This window comes from Crinia signifera, unplaced genomic scaffold (assembly GCF_055691185.1).
Source record: "Crinia signifera unplaced genomic scaffold, ASM5569118v1 HAP2_SCAFFOLD_335, whole genome shotgun sequence".
Lineage (NCBI taxonomy): Eukaryota > Metazoa > Chordata > Amphibia > Anura > Myobatrachidae > Crinia > Crinia signifera.
In genome coordinates, this window is record NW_028142228.1 from 36,807 (window position 1) to 59,115 (window position 22,309).

At 48.3% G+C, this 22,309-nt stretch overlaps 1 long non-coding RNA gene across 1 annotated transcript in view; it reads left to right on the plus strand.

Moving 5' to 3' along the window:
* The first annotated feature begins 3,550 nt into the window (after nt 1-3,550).
* LOC146055185 (uncharacterized) overlaps nt 3,551-22,309 on the plus strand; it is a 52,030-nt gene continuing 33,271 nt past the window's right edge. Inside the window, exon 1 of the long non-coding RNA XR_014468513.1 lies at nt 3,551-3,694. This is a non-coding gene — a long non-coding RNA (uncharacterized LOC146055185). The remainder of the gene's footprint in view (nt 3,695-22,309) is intronic.

Below are 22,309 nucleotides of genomic sequence, written 5' to 3' on the forward strand. Positions count from 1 at the left end.
TCCTTAAGCACGATCACCTTATTCTAGAGGAGTGTGAAAAAGAGATTGGCACTCTGAGCCATAAACTTGAGAAGTGGGAGAAGGATACGTCCTTCCAGAAACAATTTGAACTGAACAAAAAAGATCTTGATAAATATGAACAAGTAATCATAGAACGCAAGAAGAATAAATTCTGGAGGGACAAGAAAGACTTCTCCAGCGGCCAAATCTTTGCCTGGAAGAGCAGCACGTGGAAAACACCAAGGAATACATACAATAACATCTACGAATACAATTACTCTTCCTCCGAATTGGACTCCTCGGGTGAAGAGGGTGACAAATCCCACAGCAACTCCCCCCACACATCAAGAACAGGGGTTTTTTTAGAGAACCCCCAGAATCCACGTGGATTCCAACAAAACGCAAGGGGAAAACGAGGAGGTCAAAAAGGAAGAGGAAGAGGAAGATGGGGGCCCCCAATTCCGGACCGATACCCAATCAGGGTGAGGAAAAATCAGTAAGAGATACATTACAGATCATTAACCTCTCAGACCATATACTAACAGATATAGAAACAGATGTCCTCAGCAGAGGTCTATCTTTTTCCCCCACAAGTAACCTTAATAGATTCAATCTAGAGAAGGACTTGAAACTTTTCGGCAGGAAACTACTTCTGAAAAAATTCTTTGCTAATAAATCACGAATATGTAGAGATGCAAATGATGATGACATCACAGAAGAGGAAGAAACAGCACTAATCACCCTCGAGGAACTCCTGGCTGAATCAGAGGATGTACACACAGGAACAACAGAGAAAAGACCAACCTGTAAGAGAAAATCAACATTCACACCACATGACTCCATTTGCCCAGAAGTCGGTATCTTTACCAACTTGGTATCAAAAGAATTTGATAAGATCTACACTAACCGCAAATACCATAAGGTACCTTATAACCTCACAAAAGAGGAATGGCTGGGTCTCAAGAACATTCAGAGTTGGCAGGATACAGTTGTGAAACCTTCTGATAAAGGGGGTAACGTAGTGATCTGGCCCAAGAGTATGTATACAACTGAAGCATACAAGCAACTCAATAACACGGAATGCTACAAAGCAATCATGCTTAACCCACTAGGACTAATACAACCCAAATACGAATCAATACTTAAAATAGGACTACAAGAAGGTGCAATCACGAAGAGAGAATATGAATATCTATGGGTAGAAAACCCCAAAATTGCCACACTATACTTGCTGCCGAAGGTCCACAAGAATCCCACCACACCACCTGGCAGGCCTATCGTCTCAGGGATAGGATGCCTTTCAGAAAGGGCAAGTATTTTTCTGGACCTTCACCTGAGAAAATACGTCCTCGAATTGCCTTCCTATACAAGGGACACCACTGACATTTTAAAAAAACTGCACGATGTAAATCTGGAAAAGGATCAATTACTGGTGGGCTTGGACGTTGAGTCCTTATACACAAGTATAGACCACACCAAGGGTCTCAACGCTGTTAAGTACTTCCTCAACATGGAGGATTTCGGTCCATTCCATGAATTTCTGCTAAGACTCCTTTCTTTTGTTCTCAATTTCAATTTCTTTACCTTCGATGACAAATTCTTTTTACAGACAAGAGGGACCGCGATGGGGGCAGCCTGCGCACCCACATACGCCAACCTATACTTGGGTTGGTGGGAAAAAGAGGTGGTCTTTTCAGAAGAATATGAGGAATATTCAAAGCATATCAGCATGTGGAACCGTTATATTGATGATATAATACTGATATGGGATGGTGGTAAAGATCTACTGGAGGATTTCCTGGATATACTCAACTCGAATGACCTTAATCTTAAACTCACCTCTGAGATCAGTGATGTTGAAATCTCCTTCTTAGATCTAAAAATTTACAAGGGAATTAATGGTAAACTGGAAACAAAACTATTCAGAAAAAGCACAGCTACGAACAGCGTGCTACATCAAACTAGCCACCATTTCCCCCCAACAGTGGAAAATATCCCCAAAGGGGAATTCCTCAGACTAAGAAGAAATGTATCAGATGAGGGGGTCTTTAAACAACAATGCGACGAACTCACCAGCAGACTTAAAGATCGGGGATACAGCAACAGGTCCCTTAAGAAAGCCCAAAAATCAGTGTGCAAGACCAACAGAGAATCCATCATCTTTAAGACAGATAACACCATAAACCCTGAGAAGAAGGATCTGAATACTGGAGAATCTGGACCCAGATTTATTAGCAACTTTAACCAACAATGGAAAACGATTAAACAAAGTGTTCAAAAATATTGGCATGTCCTCATGGCCGACGACGACCTGGCCAGGATCATCGGAGACAAGGTTTCAATCAGCTGGAGAAGATCACCTAACATAAGAGACCATCTGGTCACAAGCCACTACACCAGAACCAAACCAAGGAATCCCACACTAATAGGTTCATTCCCATGCGGCGTCTGCAAGGCGTGCAAGTACATGATAAGGCAAAAAGAAATCACTGACAGATATGGTAATAAACATAAAATCCATGATTATATTACCTGCCGCACGAAGGGAGTGATTTACTGTATAAGCTGTAAATGTGGCGCCATGTATGTAGGAATGACAAGCAGGATGATGAAACAACGTATCCTTGAACACATCGGTACAATTCGCAACGCTGCCACAGACCTGACCAGATCCAAACAATTAACATCAGTGGCACGGCACTTCCATTTCAAACATAAAGGAGATCTTACTCTATTTAGAGCATTTGGAATTGAAACCATCCACTTAGGAATCAGAGGTGGTGATCTCACCAACCAGCTTCTTAGAAGAGAAAGTTTTTGGACATTTACACTAAACACAATGTCCCCTAATGGTATGAACGAACAGATCAATTACACTCCATTCCTATGATTCTGTTAAACTCCACTACCTTATCATATATATCTTCTTCTCAAGTACCAGTTAATTTATCATTCTTCCTTACCCTAATTTTCGGGTTCTTGTATTATAACAGTCTCTCTATTACCATACATGAAATGTTTATTAACACGGATGAGTATCACATTTCCTTGTCTAGTGAATTACACATTAAAAATTTCTGTATATAAATAAGAATATTTCTCTTCATAATTTCATCATATATATATATATATATATATATATATATATATATATATTTTCACTTCTTATTTCTTTTTCAGACCATTCAATATTAATTTATTTAAAATGTAACAAATATAATAAATATTGAGTACAATTAATAGAAAACAACCCATGAAAATAATCTATTAGAACATTTAATGAATACTTTCTATGTACATAAAGGGTCAATTATAATTAATTAGTGCTTCTCAAACAACCTTTATTCTTTGTAAATATACACGTCTTATGTGGACATTCCTTGAGCAATTTCTGCCTCTATCTGTCCCGAAATAATGATGATAATACTGAATAATATTTATTCTCTAAATGTCAAAGCTTATAATAGATTTTTTGGTATTATTGAACTTATCCTCCTTAAGTGGTATCAATCATCCAATTTGGTAACTAGCCTACTGAATCACAGAACAGTTAAATACCCGATACCACATCACCTCAGACAGGATGTGATCAAGCCCCGTGGGAGGGGCGAAACGCGTCTACCTGTCTCTATGCATATGCTACTCAACCCCTGCACGAGCAAACAAAGCCACTGATGTCCGGTTGGAGCTAAGCGTAACTATACCTAACCGCTATAAATCTTAAATGAGTACTGAGCGTTAATTGTCTAAACACTGCAACCGCGGTCCAGCGGTCAGTGTTCTAACCATACTATCATAGTCTGTACACTCGTTCTCTGAGAGCAGTTCACTTGCTCCTTTCTGACAGAGGTCACAGACTCGGCAGATTCTCTGACTGCAAATAGAAACAATTTCTGTGATAAACGGCAACTGTCACAGATCTTTTTTGTGTGTAGTTTGAGACGTGCTGTGCCTGAACTATCTCAATACTGCAGCCGCAATCTAGCGGTATATATGTAAGTTATACTTATACAATTTAACTATATGTTTGACTGTACGTTATATCTGAGGAGGGTCTGAGCGCTAACTATCCAGATACAGTTCACTTGCTTTTTCTGACAGAGGTCACAGACTCCGCAGCTTCTCTGACTGCAAATAGAAACATTTTCTGTGATAAACGGCAACTGTCACAGATCTTTGTGTATATTTTCGAGATGTGTTTAGCCTGAATTATCTTAATACTGCAGCCGCAATTTAGCGGTATATATGTAAGCCATACTTATGCAATTTAACTACATGTTTGACTGTACGTTATAGGTAGGGAGGGTCTGAGCGCTAACAACCCAGATACTGCAGCCGCAATTGAGCGGTGCAAATGTGAGCGATATTTATGCAGTCTAACTATGTGATATATTATCTTTACCTGACTGATTTCTATGCTTAAAGAATCTTTTTGAGCGCTAACTGAACGAAATACTACAGCAGCATTCTAGCGATATATATGTCAGTTATCTAACTATTGGCTATAAACCTCTCTCCTTGACTTAAAACTATATGTTTGAGGAATGTTTGAGCACTAAACAGTCTAACACTGCAACTGCAATCTAGCAGTATATATGTGAACTATATCTATACAATCTGACTGCATACTATTGTCTCTCTCCCTGACCTAATTGTACTCTTATATCATGTTAAAGGATTATCCTCCACTTTAAAAGCAACAGTCCTGACACTGTAGCCGCGGTCCAGCGACCTTTTGAAGGTACTCTGCACTAGTGGAAATATACTAAGTTTTGAACAGCATACGACTATCATAAAAAGCATACAGCTATATACCCTTTTTTACTGTCATACTGTTTTGAGCCATCAATATAAACACTTATCTATTTGTTAAAAAACGATCTTCTTTCTTGCCTTTTCCTCTTTCTAAGCCTAAAAATCTATCTTTAGAGTCCCTTATCTCAGGGCACTAAACCCTAAACCTCTCTCACTCCAAAATCGGCTGTATCTTTTCACTGCAATACTCAGTGAGTAACAGTGACTATACTATCCGACGAAACGAGCAGCAGAAGGTACTTTGGCCACCACACTTCTTTCTTCATGTATGTAGTCTCTCCCTAATTTTCTCACCGTCCATCCTCTAATCTTATGATGGTACGACAGCAGAAATTAGGTGAGATAAAGACACTTACAATCTGCCATAACCTTCTATCTCACTTAATTTCTCTCTCTCTATCTCTCTCCTCAAGCGACACCCATTCTTGGAAAATACAAATCTCTCTACTCCTCTAAAGAGATAGGGCACTCTTAGCCACTACTAAAGGGCAACTAATCCTCTCTCACTCTCCAAGTCTCTTGTGCCTTTTTGCTGCAATGCTCATATGAGCAACAGCAAACACACAATCTGACTGAATGAGCAGCAGAAGGTACTTTGGCCACCACTCTCTTTTTTCACTTGCGGAGGCTCTCCCCGATCCCCATATCTACCATCCTCTAAAATTATGATGGTGGGAGAATGAAAATCGGGTGAGATATAGACACTTGCAAGCTATTAGTTACTTTATTATTTTACCTCTCTCCTGTTAATAATTAATATCTATCTACAATCATTCACAGTGCCATATTACTGTGAAACTTAGATTTAACTAACTGACAGTGAGACTCTGACTGTAACTGTGATAGATACAATCACTTGTTTTAGTATATACTAATTAAAAGTACATAAGTGTTACTATATCTGGCCATAACAACCATTGGGTGCTAATTAGCTGGCTAACTTCTGTTAAATTCTAAATAACTATCACCTATATATGACTTTTTGAAACCTTGTTACACTTTAAGCACAGGCTATTACTGTCCTGACTTCTTTTGAAACCAACTGACACAGTTGGAATTCTTTGCGAGCTCTTGGCCTGATAATTGATACAGGTACTGGATTACGAGCTCTTTAATTGATTTTGCTCATTTTAAGAATTTTCCTTATAAGACAGGGACATAACGTTGAGCTGCAATGCATATTTTAAACTGTAATTTTGTAATTTGTGTATTTTTGTACTAATTCATATTAATCTAAGACTAATAAAGGCTAAGTTTTAAGAATACCACATTCTCTACTGCCCTTCTTCTCCTCGATCCATTGATAACTATAGATTACTGTACTTACATATATATATGTAAACTAGGTGATTCATCGCGCCCTACGGGCGCTCTTCACACCGGCGTAAGGGGCTACGCCCCTTAATTTGTGAACATTTGTATTGTGAGAAATATGGTTAGAATTGTATGAAAGATGCCCTGTATTGCAGCTTCTGGCAGTGGGTGAGGGTCCAGCGTGGCAGCACAGGAGTACCGGACGGTGGCCCTGAGTCAGTGTCTCCTCCTACTGGGTGGGAGTTAGGGTGCATGAGAGCAGGAGGCTGGGATATGAGGCATGATAGGGGTATGTGGGCAACACAGCGTCAGCGATTACCCAGTGGTGGAAGTTACGGTTCAGGAGAGCAGGAAGCTGGGTAGTGATAGGGGTGTGTGGGCATACGGGGGACTAAAGAGGGTGGTGGACACTGTGCAGCTTCTGCCAGTGGGTGAGGGTCCAGCGTGGCAGCACAGAAATACAGGAGTCAGTGTCTCCTCCGACTGGGTGGGAGTTAGGGTGCATGAGAGCAGGAGGCTGGGCGGTAAAGCATGATAGGGGAATGTGGGCAACACAGGGTGAGCGGGTCTCCACTGGCGGAAGTTACGGGGCAGGAGAACAGGAGGCAGGGCAGTGTCCTCCCACATTGATGGCAAAAGTATTCAACATCGGCCATAAACCATCGATTATTTGAAAATCATTGATGGTCGATGGGCATCCCTAGAACTGGAGGAGGGTGGGGGACAGTATGCAGCTCCCGGCAGTGGGTGAGCGTCTCCTCCCACTGGGAGGGAGTGAGCGTGCATGAGATCAGGAGGCTGTATAATAGTGGTATGTGGGCAAGACATTGATAAAAGTTGTGGCGCTGGTGCAGAGGGCAGTGGGGAAACCTGCAGTGCGGCAGCCAGGGCCGGATTTCCCACCTAGGGGCGGTACCTGATTGTGGTGGTACAGGATCCCCCATTGTCACGGGGGTACGTGAAATGCGGGGGCCGCGGTGGTCCGCTGGGGGGTGGAATTGCCGGAAGGGGGTTTGGGGGGTCTGCAAATTGCGGGAGGGGGGGTGGTGTGTGGGGATCCGCGGTTAGCGGGAGGGGGCGGGGGTCCGCAAATCGTGGGCGGGGGCGCGGGGGGCTTGAATCGTGGGAAGGGGGGTCCGCAAATTGCGGGAGGGGGGTTGTCGGGGTTAGTGAATTGCGGGAGGGGGGGTTGCGGAGGTCCGTGAATTGCGGGAGGGGCACGTGGGGTGCCGTGAGTCAAGGGGGGGTGGTGCGGGGGTCCGTGAATCACGGGAGGGGTCATGAATCGCAGGAGGCGGGGGTCGTGGGGGGGCTGCGAATCGCAGGAGAGGGGTGTGGGGGGTTGCCGTGAATTGCATGAGGGGGGCGTGAATCAAGGGAGGGTGGGTGCAGGGGGGTGGTGCGGGGGTCCGTGAATCGCGGGAGGGGGCATGAATCGCGGGAGGGGGGGTCGTGGGGGGTTCCGAATCGCAGGAAGGGGGGTATGGGGGGTGCCGTGAATTGCGTGAGGGGGGCATGAATCGTGGGAGGGGGGGTCCCCGAATGTGTGAATTACGGGGCGGTCGCAAATCGCGAGAGGTGCCGAGGGGGCACGCAAATCGCGGGAGGGGGGCGCTACGGGGGGTTCCGTGAATCGCGGGAGGGGGCGGCGCGAATTGCGAGAGGGGGGTCGCAAATCACAGTAGGGTGAAAAAACCCATGTCGACCTTTTGACTGTCGACATAGACACTGTCGACCTAATGGCAGTGTCGACCTAATGAGCTGTCGACATAATAACATGTCGACCTAATGGTATGTCGACCTAAAACCATGTCGACCTATTGAGGTGTCGAACTAATGGTGTCGATGTAATGGCTGTCGATGTAAGTGCTGTCTAACAATAGTCCGGATACCGTGGTGGTCGCGGGGGTCCCGCGAATCGCGGGAGGGGGGTTCGCGGGGGTCCCGCGAATCACGGGAGGGGGGGTCGCGGGGGTCCCGCGACTCGCGGGAGGGTGGAAAGCGGGGGTCCCGCGACTCGCGGGAGGGTGGAAAGCGGGGGTCCCGCGAATCGCGGGAGGGGGGATGCGGGGTCCTGCGAATGGCGGGAGGGGGGGTCACGGGGGTCCCGCGAATGGCGGGAGGGGGGGTCGCGGGGTTCCCGCGAATCGCGGGAGGGGGGTCGCGGGGGTCCCGCGATTCGCGGGAGGGGGGGTCGCGGGGGTCCCGCGATTCGCGGGAGGGGGGGTCGCGGGGGTCCCGCGATTCGCGGGAGGGGGGGTCGCGGGGGGTCCCGCGAATCGCGGGAGGGGGGGTCGCGGGGGGGTCCTGCCAATCGCGGGAGGTCGCGGGGGGTCCCGCGAATCGCGGGAGGGGGGTCGCGGGGGTCCTGGCAGAGGGTAGGGATGTGCAGGAGTAATGGTGGATGGTGGCTGTGGAGTAATGGTGGATGGTGGGTGTGTACTGTAGCCCTGGCTGGGCGGGGGGAGGTGATGTCAAGGGGGTGGAACGTTAGACACATGAAAGTGAAACTGTTCTACACAGGAACGTTCTCCACAGGGGTTGAGTGACAGATCTGGCTAAATATATAAGAGATACCTAAGAGTGCCCCCACAACGAGTCTTCTTTTTCTCCATGTGACCAAACATATACTTACCTCTGACTCTGGGGAGCACCTCCAGCCTATAAATAGGTTAAATAAAGGAGTTATCTCTCCTCCCTTTTTGAGAGAGCTCCCTAACAACTTAAACTTAATGGGATCTGGATTTCTCTTAATTATTTACTCCATTGTCAACAATATTTAAATTAGTGGAGTACCCAGTGCGGAAACCAAACAAAGAAACCTTACTCTGCAGCCCTGGACTCACAAAGGTAGTTCAGAAGCATCCTGCAATGTCCTGGCCAGTCAGGATGGCTACCTAAATGACGATCGCAACCGGCTGCTGACAAGAGTGCAGGGACTGGCTGGAGTACTGTAGGTGCAGTGGTGCAAGTAAGGGGGGGGTACGGAGTTGTACGGCGCACCTTTAAGAAATATGTTGCTGATACACCGTATCACCCTGCATTCCCTGCTGCACTTCTCCCACCCCTCGGGTAGGTGCTGTCGATGAGAGGTGAAGGAGAGAGTAGAGCAGCACCACAAGTTTCCCCACCCCTCCAGCGCCTCTGCCGCTGCCACTGAGAGACTAGAAGAGTGGAGCGCAGCGCCGCAGGCTTTCCTCACCCCTTCAGCGGCTCTTGGCCATTTCAAATATAGTGCAGCTCCGGTGCCAATCAGAGCTCGCGTACAAGCAGCCATGTTGATGTCTGCCTGTTCACGAATTCTGATTGGCTCATGTATCGGCACCATATTTGAAATGGCCGAGAGCCGCAGGAGGGGTTAGAGAAGCCTGCTGCATTGCGCAGCCTGGGGTCAGGGGCCCAGGAGGGGCATGAGCCGACATGGTTGGAGGGAGCCCCCTGAGCAACAAGCATGTAATCCCCCCGCCTTGGGCAACAAGGATGTAAACCCTTTTTCATCCCCTGGGCAATGAATGTGTAATCACCCCATGGCAACGAGCATGGAACCCCCATGGCAGCAAGCATGTAATCCTCTCATGGCAACAAGCATGAAACCCCCTGTGCCAACAAGCACAAAACTCCTGGCATCGAGCATGCAGCTTCTGGCAACTAGCATGTAGGTAAGCGGCACTTATGTGACATGGTATGTAATTGGCATTATGGTGTGTGACATAATGACATGTAATGGGCATAATGGCATGTGGTTTAATAAGTAATGGGCATTACTGTGTTGCGCATAATGTGAAGTGGACAGAGAAGAAAAAAGAATGTCCTTTTTGTTGGGTGCACCTCTAATTAATAAACCTTAAAAATTAACCTTTATTATTGTCTTTATTAAAAGGCTGCGAAAAATGAATTAAAAAACATACATAGACATATACAGTTGGGGTACACACATAAAACAAGGTGGCGGGCAGGGATTGCTCTTTATTGCGTTAATTCAAAATATGTTTATGAAGTGTTTAACAGTGTATAGAGGAGCCGATCCAAGTAGTGAATTGGATTTGCAAATAAAAATACCAATCTCTTCTTTCTGCCTGGATCAAGGTCTCAACTCATCTGGTCTGAGTCATCATATCTCAGTAGTCACATTTACCACTGTACAATTGGTAGGTGTGGTGGAGAAAAAGAGAGAGGGGATGTACCTGTCTGTGACACCTTATATAAGGGGGGTGCACACTGGTAAACCAACCCTCTTATCCAAGTGGGGGAATCACTCTCTTAGTATCGCTAATATCCTGGCATGGTCTTCACAAGTCTAACAAGTTGCCACCATGTCTGATAATCAGCAAGGTGACAATCTCAGCAAGGTAGCAGACTCAATATGATGTTGGTATCAAGTGTGTTAATAGGATCTGCTTGGTTACTCATATATGCTGCCACCATATATGGTAATCTGCAGGTAAGTATCTAAGACCAAGCACTGTTATCCCCAATTGGTAATAAAGGGTGTCACTCTGTACAATATCAGGGTGACCTCGACCCCCAAGGGGAGAAAGACCAGCCCTTCGGGAGGCTGTCTCACTGCCAGGTGAGGTCTGGGGGTTTTTGTTTAGATATTAGATACCCCTGCCACCATAATAGGTAATCTGCAGGTGGGTGAATCTAAACAGTTATACGGGGTTTGCTCAGTATCCCCACACTCCTGCCACCATAATAGGTAATCTGCAGGTATGCGAGATTGTCACCTTGCTGATTATCAGACATGGTGGCAACTTGTTAGACTTGTGAAGACCATGCCAGGATATTAGCGATACTAAGAGAGTGATTCCCCCACTTGGATAAGAGGGTTGGTTTACCAGTGTGCACCCCCCTTATATAAGGTGTCACAGACAGGTACATCCCCTCTCTCTTTTTCTCCACCACACCTACAAATTGTACAGTGGTAAATGTGACTACTGAGATATGATGACTCAGACCAGATGAGTTGAGACCTTGATCCAGGCAGAAAGAAGAGATTGGTATTTTTATTTGCAAATCCAATTCACTACTTGGATCGGCTCCTCTATACACTGTTAAACACTTCATAAACATATTTTGAATTAACGCAATAAAGAGCAATCCCTGCCCGCCACCTTGTTTTATGTGTGTACCCCAACTGTATATGTCTATGTATGTTTTTTAATTCATTTTTCGCAGCCTTTTAATAAAGACAATAATAAAGGTTAATTTTTAAGGTTTATTAATTAGAGGTGCACCAACAAAAAGGACATTCTTTTTTCTTCTCTGTCTTCTATACATGTTGTGTCCTTAGGTAGCACACACCTGTTCCTAAAAAAATCAGAAATATAAATCGAGGACATATTTAGGGGTCCGAGCAATATCCTTGTCTTGTGCGAATGACAACCTCCTCCCCCATTTACTCATAATGTGAAGTGGAATTTACGGTGTGGGATATTATGTGTAATAGGCATTACCTTGTGGGGCATAATGTGAAATGGGCATTACGGCATGTGTCATAATGTGGCCATACCCCTTTTGTCCTGTAAACACTCGTTTAGTTTCATATGACCACGCCCCATCATGACACATGGCCACGCCCACTTTTGGCGCACTCGCTTAGAGTACTGATAAATCAATTCTACTTGCGCCACTGGGTAGGTGCCAGAGGGCAGAGGAAGTTCAGAGATTTGCCAGTCTCTGTGGAGAAGTCTGCCCTGATTTAGAGGAGCTGTCCTGGTGCAGAAAGAGGATCAGACGTACAGGTCTGTAACTAGACTCCTCATACACCTCAGAGATTACTAGACTGCCGGATGACAGGAAGTTTATTGTCATGAAGTCCTAAAACAGCGCAGTTGGAGGCTGATAGTGGATAGCTCGTATCGATCTGAGGGGGTGATTCAGGAGTGATCGCCCCCAGTGTATACGCGCCGGGGACCGATGGTGCTGCTCTGAGGATGCTTATGTCCAATTATACACATGTGCAGGGCCTCTGTGCGAACGCTTTTGACACCTGTCAAAGGTGAGGTGCTTGCACGGGTAGGGGAGGGTACAGGAAAAGGCCGGAGCATTTTATAAGCGTCTCCAGGAAAACGCTGCCCATTCCCTTGGAACGCAGGTGGGTCGATGGCCGGCGGCTGACGCCACATGATGTCAGCGCCCACCCTCTCTTTGGTGGACTCTGACGGAAAAGAAACTCAGTTTATTTCTTAAGAGGAGAGAAATCATTTGATGGCCGCATGTGAGGGGAAATGTTCACGTACATCCCCTCGCATGTTACCGACAGGATTCGGTGGCAGGGGGCGCGAGTTATGCCACTCACTAACTGACCACTGCTTAGTGAGCGGTACTGAATCAGGCCTCGAATTCGGAACCAGTCCTGATGGTCGGGTTTTGCACATTTCTGCGCATTTCCAATCCCTGACACCGAACGACTTTGGTGGGCCGGATTGGGGGGGAGGGGGTATGTATCCCCAGTCCCCCCTCTCTGAAAGGGCCCCTGTTCATTCAAGCCAGCTGACATTTTTTTTTTATATAGAGCGGAGCTGTGGGGAAAACATGGAGACAGTTTTGGATGTAATGTTGTAGAGCTGCAGATAGGTGGCGCTGCAGCGCACAGTTCCTCGGCTTTCAGGCAGCTCCTCTCTCTCTACACCTCACAGGGCTGTGAGATGGAGCTGCTTCTGTGCTGGTGAGGCTGACTCCCCAGGTATGTGTGCTTTGTTGTTGGTGCCAGCAGAAGGGGAATAGGCAGTGTGGTGAGGAGTGTAAGAACATAATACATCACTGTATGCTGGCCCAGTGAGCACTGTGATGTCTTGGTAGCACTGCCGCAGTGGGGGTGTGGGGATTGGGGAATAATCTATGATTGCTTCTTGTGAGCAGTGCCGTCTTTCCCATTGGGCACGATGGGCAGTTGCCCGGGGGCCCTAGGACCTAGGGGCCCCCGGCCCAGCCCAATGGGAAAGATGGTGGCCGGGGTCCGGGAATCCGCTCACCCTCGCTGGGGGATCCGGGCAGGGGGATCAGGGCGGTGGCGGTAGCTAGAAGCCTGATTCGGCGAAGCTCTATTTGCCGGCGGGGCGGGAAGCGCTGTTGCATTTGAATAGACTGGCCGGACGCTGATTGGCTGAATTCAGAAAATCAGCATCCGGCCAGTCTTTGAAAAGGCAACAGCGCTTCCCACCCCGCCGGCAAATAGCGCTTCACCTCCTAGCTAGCAGTGAATTTAATTTCGGGGGTCCGTGTGCCGGGGTTCTGATCACCCTCACTGGGTGATCCGGCAGGGGGATCAGGGCATCGGTGGCGGTAGCTAGGAGCCCGAAGCGGCAAAGCGCTATTTGCCGGCAGGGGGGGCGAGAAGCGCTGCTGCATTTAAAATGACTGGCTGAATGCTGATTGGCTGAATTCAGCCAATCAGCATCCGGCCAGTCTTTTCAAATTCAACAGCGCTTCCCGCCCCCGCCGACAAATAGTGCTTCGCCGCTTTGGGCTCCTAGCTACCGCCACCGCCGCCCTGATCCCCTTCCCCAGCGAGGATGGTCGGATCCCCGCCACCCGGCCACCATCTTTCCCATTAGCGCTATTTGCCGGTGGGGCGGGAAGCGCTGCTGCATTTGAAAAGACTGGCCGAACGCTGATTGGCTGAATTCAGCCAATCAGCGTCTGGCCAGTCTTTTCAAATGCAACAGCGCTTCCCGCCCCGCCAGTTAATAGCGCTTTGCCACTTCAGGGCAGGCTCCTAGCTACCGCCGCTGCCCTGATCCCGCTGCCCGGATCCCCCAGCGAAGATGATCGGATCCCCGGCCGCCGGAAGCTGACTGGCTGCCGCACGGAGCCAGAGAGGTGAGGGTTGGGGAGGTGACTGTGGGCTCCTGGGCAAACTAATTTGGGGGGGGGGGGGGGGGTCCAGTGAACTAGGTTGCCCAGGGGCCCTTCCTAATGTTAAGACGGCCCTGCTTGTGAGGCTTATTTTCTTAATGTTTATTGCTCATGTGTTTTTATAAACATAGTGTGTTTTTATGCTACGTGTGTATGTATGGTATATGTGTGCGTATGCCCTGTGTGTATATATGGTATGTGTGCATGTATGTCCTGTGTGTATATATGGTATGTGTGCTTGTATGCCCTGTGTCTATGTATGGTATGTGTCTTTGTATGCCGTGTGTGTGTGTGTGTGTGTGTGTGTATGGTACAGTATGTGTGCATTTATGTTCTGTCTGTGTGTATGGGATGTGAGCGTGTATGCCCTGTGTCTATGTGTGTATGTATGGGATGTATGCATGTATACCCTCTGTGTTTGTATGTATGATATGTATGCGTGTATGCCCTCCGTGTGTGTATGTATAGTATGTGTATATCTATGCCTTGTGTGTATGTATGGTATGTGTACGTGTAGGCCCTGTGTGTGTGTGTGTATGTATGGCATGTGTGTATGTATGGCCTGTGTCTAAGTATGGTATGTGTATGTCCTGTGTGTATGCCCCAACATTAATTTGTGCATGAAATATGCTGGCAAATTGAGCACGAAATATGCTGGCAAAGTGGGCACATGCACCATATTTAACGATTTTGAATAAGTAGCTGCAGTTTTTCAAGGGTTAACGAGTCTTGGGCTACAAATTTGACACCTGAAATCAGCAGAGGGGTATCACCTACATATGTGACCCAAGTGTATTTTGCCTGGCCCAACGCTGGTTTGGGCCAAAGTGGGCACCCGGACCATTTTATGATTTTGAATTAACTACGGTTTTGCAAGAGTTAACAAGTTTTGGGCCACAAAATTTACACCTGAAATCAACAGAGGGGTGTGACCTACAGATGACCCAAGTGTTTTTGGTCTGGCCCAACGCTGACTTGGGCATGAAGTACATGGGCAAAATGGGCACATAGATATGAGACATGTCTCATTTTGAATAAGTAGCTGTAGTTTTGCAAGGGTTAACAAGTCCTAGGCCACAAATTTACCACCTGAAATCAAGAGACGGGTGACACTAGCATATGGTCCAAGTGTATTTTGCCTGGCCCAACGCTGGTTTGGGCATGAATATCGGGGAAGCCCGGCACCGCAGTATATAGCGGTGCCCGGAGCTTCCCCGGCAGCGGAGAGCCTTTGGTGCGGCCGGGCCTGCCCCCTTCAATGACAATGCTGGCCGGGCCCACCCCTATTCCTGACGTCGGCAGCCGGGCCCGCCCCTTTTCGTCACGACGCGGCCCGGGCACGCCCCTTTTGTGACCTAGGCGGCACGGGACCACCCAGAACAGTGACGACGGCGGGCCCGGTCCGCCCCCTTGACGATGCCCCCCTTGCAGCGGCTCACTGCCTGCCCCGGTTCCTAGAAGGAACACTAACAATGCTATGGGGTGGAGGAATGCTATGGGGCAGAGTGGGCGTAGGAATGCTATGGGGCAGAATGGGCAGCGGAATGCTATTGGGCGGAGGAATGCTATGGGGCAGAGTGGGCAGTTGTATAGTATGGGGCAGACTGGGCAGCTGAATGCTATGGGGCAGAGCAGGTAGCGGAAGATCTACAGGGCAGAGAGGGCAGCGGAATGCCATGGGGCAGAGTCGGCAGCAGAATGCCATGGGGCAGAGTCGGCAGCGGAATGCCATGTGGCAGAGTGGACAGCGGTATGTTATGGGGTGGAGGAATACTATGGGGGTAGGGAATGCAATGGGCAGAGTGGGCAGCTGAATGCTATGGGGCGGAGGAATGCTTTGGGGCAGAGTGGGCAGTTGTATAGTATGGGGCAGACTGGGCAGCTGAATGCTATGGGGCAGAGCGGGTAGCGAAAGGTCTACAGGGCAGAGTGGGCAGCAGAATGCCATGGGGCAGTCGCCAGCAGAATGCCATGGGGCAGAGTCGGCAGCGGAATGCTATGTGGCAGAGTGGACAGCATAATGCTAGGGGGCGGAGAAATGCTATGGGGGGAAGGAATACTATGGGCAGAGTGGGCAGCAGAATGCTATGGGGCGGAGGAATGCTATGGGGCAGAGTGGACAGCGGAATGCCATGGGCAGAGTGGGCAGCGTAAGGACTATGGGGCAATATCAAGAAGGAGGGGCACAAGCACCCGGGATAAGGGGGTACTCACTGCCACCTGTAGCGCTTCTGCATCACAACTCCTTCTGGACTCGCTCCACAGCAGGTGAGGCTTTGTTTTGTGTCCTCAGCTCCTGCAGCAGGAGGTGCTGGGTCATCCTCGGCTCCACCTGTCGTGCTGTTCTGGGTTGGCCTATGCAAGTTCCACCAGGCTAGGGATCTTCCTGGGTCCTCTCCTACGCTCTGCTGTCTCCTGTCCTCCCCGCGGCTCTTGTCCTTGATGTTGCCTCAATGTGTCTTAATGGGGCAGATGTATTAAGCTTTATCAAGAGATAAATCCAAGGGTGATAAGGAGAGATAAATGTCCAGCCAATCACCTGCCAACTGCCATGTTACAGCCTGTGTTTGAAAAAAGTCAGCAAGGAGCTGATTGGCTGGAAGTTTATCTCTCCTTATCACCCTTGCATTTATCTCTTGTTAAGGCTTAATACATCTGCCCCAATGTGTCTTGATGTGTCCTTGATGTTGACAATGCTATAGGGCAGAGTGGGCAGTCGAATAGTATGGGGCAGACTGGGCAGCTGAATGCTATGGGGCAGAGTGGGCAGTCGAATGCTATGGGGTGGATGAATGCTATGAGGCAGAGTGGGCAGTGGAATACTATTGGACAGGGTGGGCAGTGGAATTCTATGGTGTGGAGGAATGCTATGGGGCAGAATGGGCAGCGGAATGTTATGGGGCGGAGGAATGCTATTGGGCAGAGCGGGTAGCGGAATTCTATGGGGAGGAGGAATGCTATGGGGCAGAATGGGCAGCAGAATGCTATGGGGCGGAGGAATGCTATTGGGCAGAGCAGGTAGCGGAATATCTACAGGGCAGAGTAGGCAGCGGAATGCCATGGGGCAGAGTGGGCAGCGGAATGCTATGGGGCAGAATGGGCCGGAATGCCATGGGGCAGAGTGAGCAGCAGAATGCTAGGGGGCAGAGAGGGCAGTGGAATGCTAGGGGGCAGAGTGGGCAGCTTAATCAGGGTTGCCGACTTTTTAATGCTCCTCTCCGGGAGAAGCCAGGAGAGGAGACTTTCCTTACCCGATCGGGGGGCGGGGCTTGACTGTGATGTCATTAAGCCCCGCCCCCATTACGGGAAATACAGTAGTACAAATGACTGATATCCATGGAGGGGGGGGGGGGGGCTAAAATGACGCGATTGTGCCATTTTAGCTCCACCCCCTCCTCTGAGACCCGCGGATTGCGGCATTTACATGCCGCGATTCGGGGGGCTCAGGGGGGTCCCACAGATTCCGGGAGGGTTGCCCTCCCTTCCGGGGGGGCCGGGAGGGGGACCCGATTTTCGGGAGACTTCCGGGAGGGTCGGCAACACTGAGCTTAATGCTAGGGGCGGAGGAAGGGAAGGAATACTATGGGCAGAGTGGGCAGTGGGAGAGGTCTGCCAATGGAGGTTGTACCTCCATTCAACTACAGACTGGTGAGTGCTGCTTATTCTTTCTGAGAGAGAGAGAGAGAGAGAGATGAACGAAGAAAGCGGCATTCAGAGACTGTATTGTTTGTAGAAAAGGTAGGACAAATTTTAATCCATAGGAGATGGGGGGTCGCAGCCCCCGTCTTCAGGATCAAATAACAAATACAAAACTACATATATATATATATCATAGAGTACATTTAACACTTACCCTCCACCCGTGATGAACTCGGGATACGGTCGTATTATCGACCACAGTTAAGTCGACAGTCATTAGGTCAACACTGTTGGGTCGACAGGCAGCAAGGTCAACATGGATGAAGGTCGACAGGTGTCTAGGTCGACATGGGTTAGGTCGATATGGGTTTTTACACTGTTTTTTGTGCCGACAGGTGGCATTTCATGCCCTACCATCCACTAGGGCATGGTGGGAGAGTAAAATAGTGTGCCGAGCGCAGCGAGGCACCGTGCCCGAAGCAAGTGATGCGAGGGGCTGCAGTTGACTTCCAACTGCGTCCATGTCGACTGGGTCGACATTTGGGTAAAAAAAAACAGTGAAAAAAACCCATGTCGAACTGTCGACCTAACCCATGTATACCTAATGCATTTGTCGACCAAAACCCATGTCGACCTTGTCCCATGTCGACCTAGACACCTGTTGACCTTCACACATGTCGACCTTGCTACCTGTCGACCCAATGGTGTTGACCTAATGACTGTCGACCTAAGTGTGGGCAGTGGAATGCTAGGGGGCAGAGTGGGCAGCATAATGCTAGGGGCGGAGGAAGGGAAGGAATACTATGGGCAGTGGAATTCTATGGGGCAGCCTCGTGGGGCGGAGGAATGCCATGGGCAGAGATGGCAGCGTAAGGACTATGTGGCAATATCAGGAAGGAGGGGCACAAGCACCCGGGATAAGGTGGTACTCCCCGCCACCTGTAGCGCTTCTCTGTCTCACCCACAACTCCTTTTGGACTCGCACCACAGCACACCCGGGATGCTGCGCATCGCAACAAACCACTGTAACATGAAGTTTGCAAGTGCGGTGTAAATAGGAGCGAGCGGCGACTAGCCGGGAGAGACCGTAAACTATTAGTCTGCGCTCCCAATGCCATGAGATGCTACCATTGTCTTGCTGGTATTAGGATGGGGGCAGGGAGATAGCAGTGAAAGGATAGGGGGTGATAAAAGGGGGGAAGGTAAGAGAGAAGCAGGTAGTAGGCGCCTCCCCATGGGAGTAGACTTATACTTAAGGACAGGACAGGTAGGGGGAGGATCAGAGAGAGCAAGAGGGCACACCGTAAGGATTGTGGAGACTCACCAGCAGCTTTAAAGTTAAAAAGAAGCAATGGACCGTCCTAAGAGATCCAGAGAAGTGCCAGCGAGATTTAAGGGACCGGAGCAGCAGCAGAAGAAAGCAAGGAGGGCTCCAGCAGCAGTAGATCTGAGATCGGCACCAGGAGGGCAGCATCCAGCTGTGGAACGGGCCGGCCGAGAGGAGGAAAGAGGCAGAAGACAGGACTCCAGCAGCGGGCAGCAGCGCTGAAGAGAAGCAGCAGCAGCCGGGACATACACACAGTCGGGTAGGAGCATCCCCAGTGCCGCACTCGCAGCCAGAGCGCAGCCCGTCCCCTCCTTACCCGACTCCCAGCAGCAGCGGGCACCAGCAAGAACATCCAGAAAGCAGCAGAGGAATGATCCAGAAATATTATAAGTATCATTTGTATCCCTTCTTATTATTTTACTTAATTCCATATTCGGCACCCTGCTACCATCTGATGTCACAAACTCCCAATGTCTCTGTAATCTTATGAATTCAATCTTTAATGCAGATAGAATTTTACCACATGTTTTATATTATGCTGGGTAACTTTCCCCTAAGGAATAACAGCATCTAATAGAGTTTTACACCTATTACCTAACAGTACAGTTGGGATTCAGTGCAGAAGTTTTTTCAATGCAGACTTCTAGCAGTTTAAGGCCAAAAAATGAGTACTTAGGGATTTATTATTATACTCGCTGCAGCCTTTAGCAAAACAGCAAAGAATTAGGCCCAATGTTCAGGCAAGTTGCAAAAAAATGTCCAATCCCCCCTCCCCCTAATTAAATTACTGAGGAATTGTTTACATGGCATAGCATGTAGAGATCATGATAGAGGTCTCCTTTCAATACAATCCATTCATCTACTCCTCCCACTAGGCAGAGCATACAATGGAGTCAGCAGGCTGACTCCATTGTTATTATTATTATAGTTTTATAAGGCGCCACAAGTGTTTCGCAGCGCCGTACAAACATGAAATGTATGATTACAGATGAGCGCCGAGTTGTGTCATTTCATATGTACTAGGGGAATTACATAGTTTTCAGAACATAATATAATATTGCTTAAGAGTGTTATTAGGATACGGCAAAGCATATGCTTAGATAGGCAAAATCCAAATATGGGAATGCATTGTTTTGTTTTTAATGTTAAAAAATAATGTTGTTTAATGTTAAATATAATGCAAAATAAGGCAGGAAAATTAATTATGCGGTGCAATTTTCAGCGTGCAAGGCATCATAGGGGTATAATAGACAGTATTATAAATATGTTGCTGAATGGGGGAATGATATATGGTAACAGGTTAGATTAAGCTGCAGTCAGTAATATAATATGGTGTCACATACAAATGAGTAAGTTCATTGGATATCAATAAGTGAATTCATTACATTTGTGCATGATAAGCATTTTACTTCATATTAGACTGTTGTTATATCTTTGCCAGATCCAAACTTACTGTTGCTTCCTGAAAAGCGCAGGGTTAATCTGCTGCTTTATAAAAAATCCTTTGCTGTTAGAATTCCGTTAAGTCAATTCATGCAATTGTATAAGAAATAATGTATATAATTAGGGCACAGGGGTGGAACTATAGTTCTCACAGCAACTAAGTTTGTAAGTTACATTTTTTAGTTTTTTGTTTAAAGGGGTACATGCTTGGCTTTAGCAGGGAAGACCTATGCGCAGTGCACCTGCCAGCAATGTGGTGGCTACATCTTATAACCTTTATGCTAATACAAGGGATAACAGCCCCTTCTTTTGAAGCTTAGTACAAGTTATCTTTCATGGTCATTTAGAACAAAGGTAATGCACTATTTACTGAACAAGCTTAGTCCAACAATGTCCAATGCCAACGGGGCTTAATGGGACATTACAAATTTCCATGGGGGTAGCTATTCAGTCACTTGTATACGGATAGAGGCAAGGTCGGAAATGGAAAAAGGAGAATGCAGGGAAGGTGGCATTATAGGATTATTGCTCAGGTTTGGGAGGCTGCATGATGCAACGTATTTACACACAGTACAAACTAACATGTTTTATGTCACCTCGCAGTGCAACACTTCCTCTTCCACCTGCAGATGCCTAAGGATCGGAGGGGGCGGGCAGGCTGATGACCTGGACGGACGCTGATGGTTCTTGTGGTTTTGGGGCATACCTCGAGGGAGAATGGGGCGCATCGCAGTGGCCGCAGAGCTGGGACGAAGCAGGACTGACCAGGAACATGCTTCTGCTAGAGCTGTTCCCGATCTTAGTAGCGGTGGAGTTGTGGGGTAACAGGTTGTCAATATGGCGTGAACAAGCTGGTGAAAGACTCGTTAGCGCCTGCGGCAGAGAGAAGCTACAGCTCATGGCAGCAGCAAAGGGCGTATGCAAAGAGGTCTTTAAAGCAGCGATGCTCAGGGAGGCATTCGCAACATCCTTCAGGAACAGGGGTCTCCAGCGGTCTGTTTTCTTTGCAGGAGGAAAATGAGGACTCCCGGAACGGGGTCCAAGGGTGAGATACGGTGGGGAAGCATTTCAGTTCAGGAGCAGAGAAGAGCGTGCAGATGGTTACTATGTAGGTTTTTAGTTTAATAGGGCGAGGGAAGGTCACGGAGAGGTGGCGGGCTATGGTTCTAGGAACCTAGCGTTGGCGGAAGTACTGCGGGCCAGCCAAAGTTTGGCGCCAGGAAACGGAGGCACCCCAGAAGAGGGGGTGCAAGATCCAAGGCCTGGCGTCGGAGGGGGCAATTGGGGACCCCGGGCGGTTACATGTTTCAGGTGCGAGAAGGGGTCCCCACCCCCGGGCGGCTTGATTCAGTTACGTTGGAGGGCTGGTGGACCGCAGTGCTATCTTTGCCACCTAAGAGAGTAGGATTATATTGGTAATCTGATTAATAAATGTGACCTTTAATTCGCCATAAATAAATGACTCAGTTTGGTTATTCCAGGTGAAGGGGAAAAGGGAGGGGGCGCTTTAAAGGTGGGGGTTCTTGGTCTGTTTAAGGTTAAAGGAATGGCGGGAGCATCAGACGCTCAGAGGTTTAATAGGAGCGAGCGGCGACTAGCCGGGAGAGACCGTAAACTATTAGTCTGCGCTCCCAATGCCATGAGATGCTACCATTGTCTTGCTGGTATTAGGATGGGGGCAGGGAGATAGCAGTGAAAGGATAGGGGGTGATAAAAGGGGGGAAGGTAAGAGAGAAGCAGGTAGTAGGCGCCTCCCCATGGGAGTAGACTTATACTTAAGGACAGGACAGGTAGGGGGAGGATCAGAGAGAGCAAGAGGGCACACCGTAAGGATTGTCCCACCCACCCACCCTTGGACGAAGAAGGAGCAACATCCAAACAGCATCTAGGTTACAGCAGAGATTGTCTTAA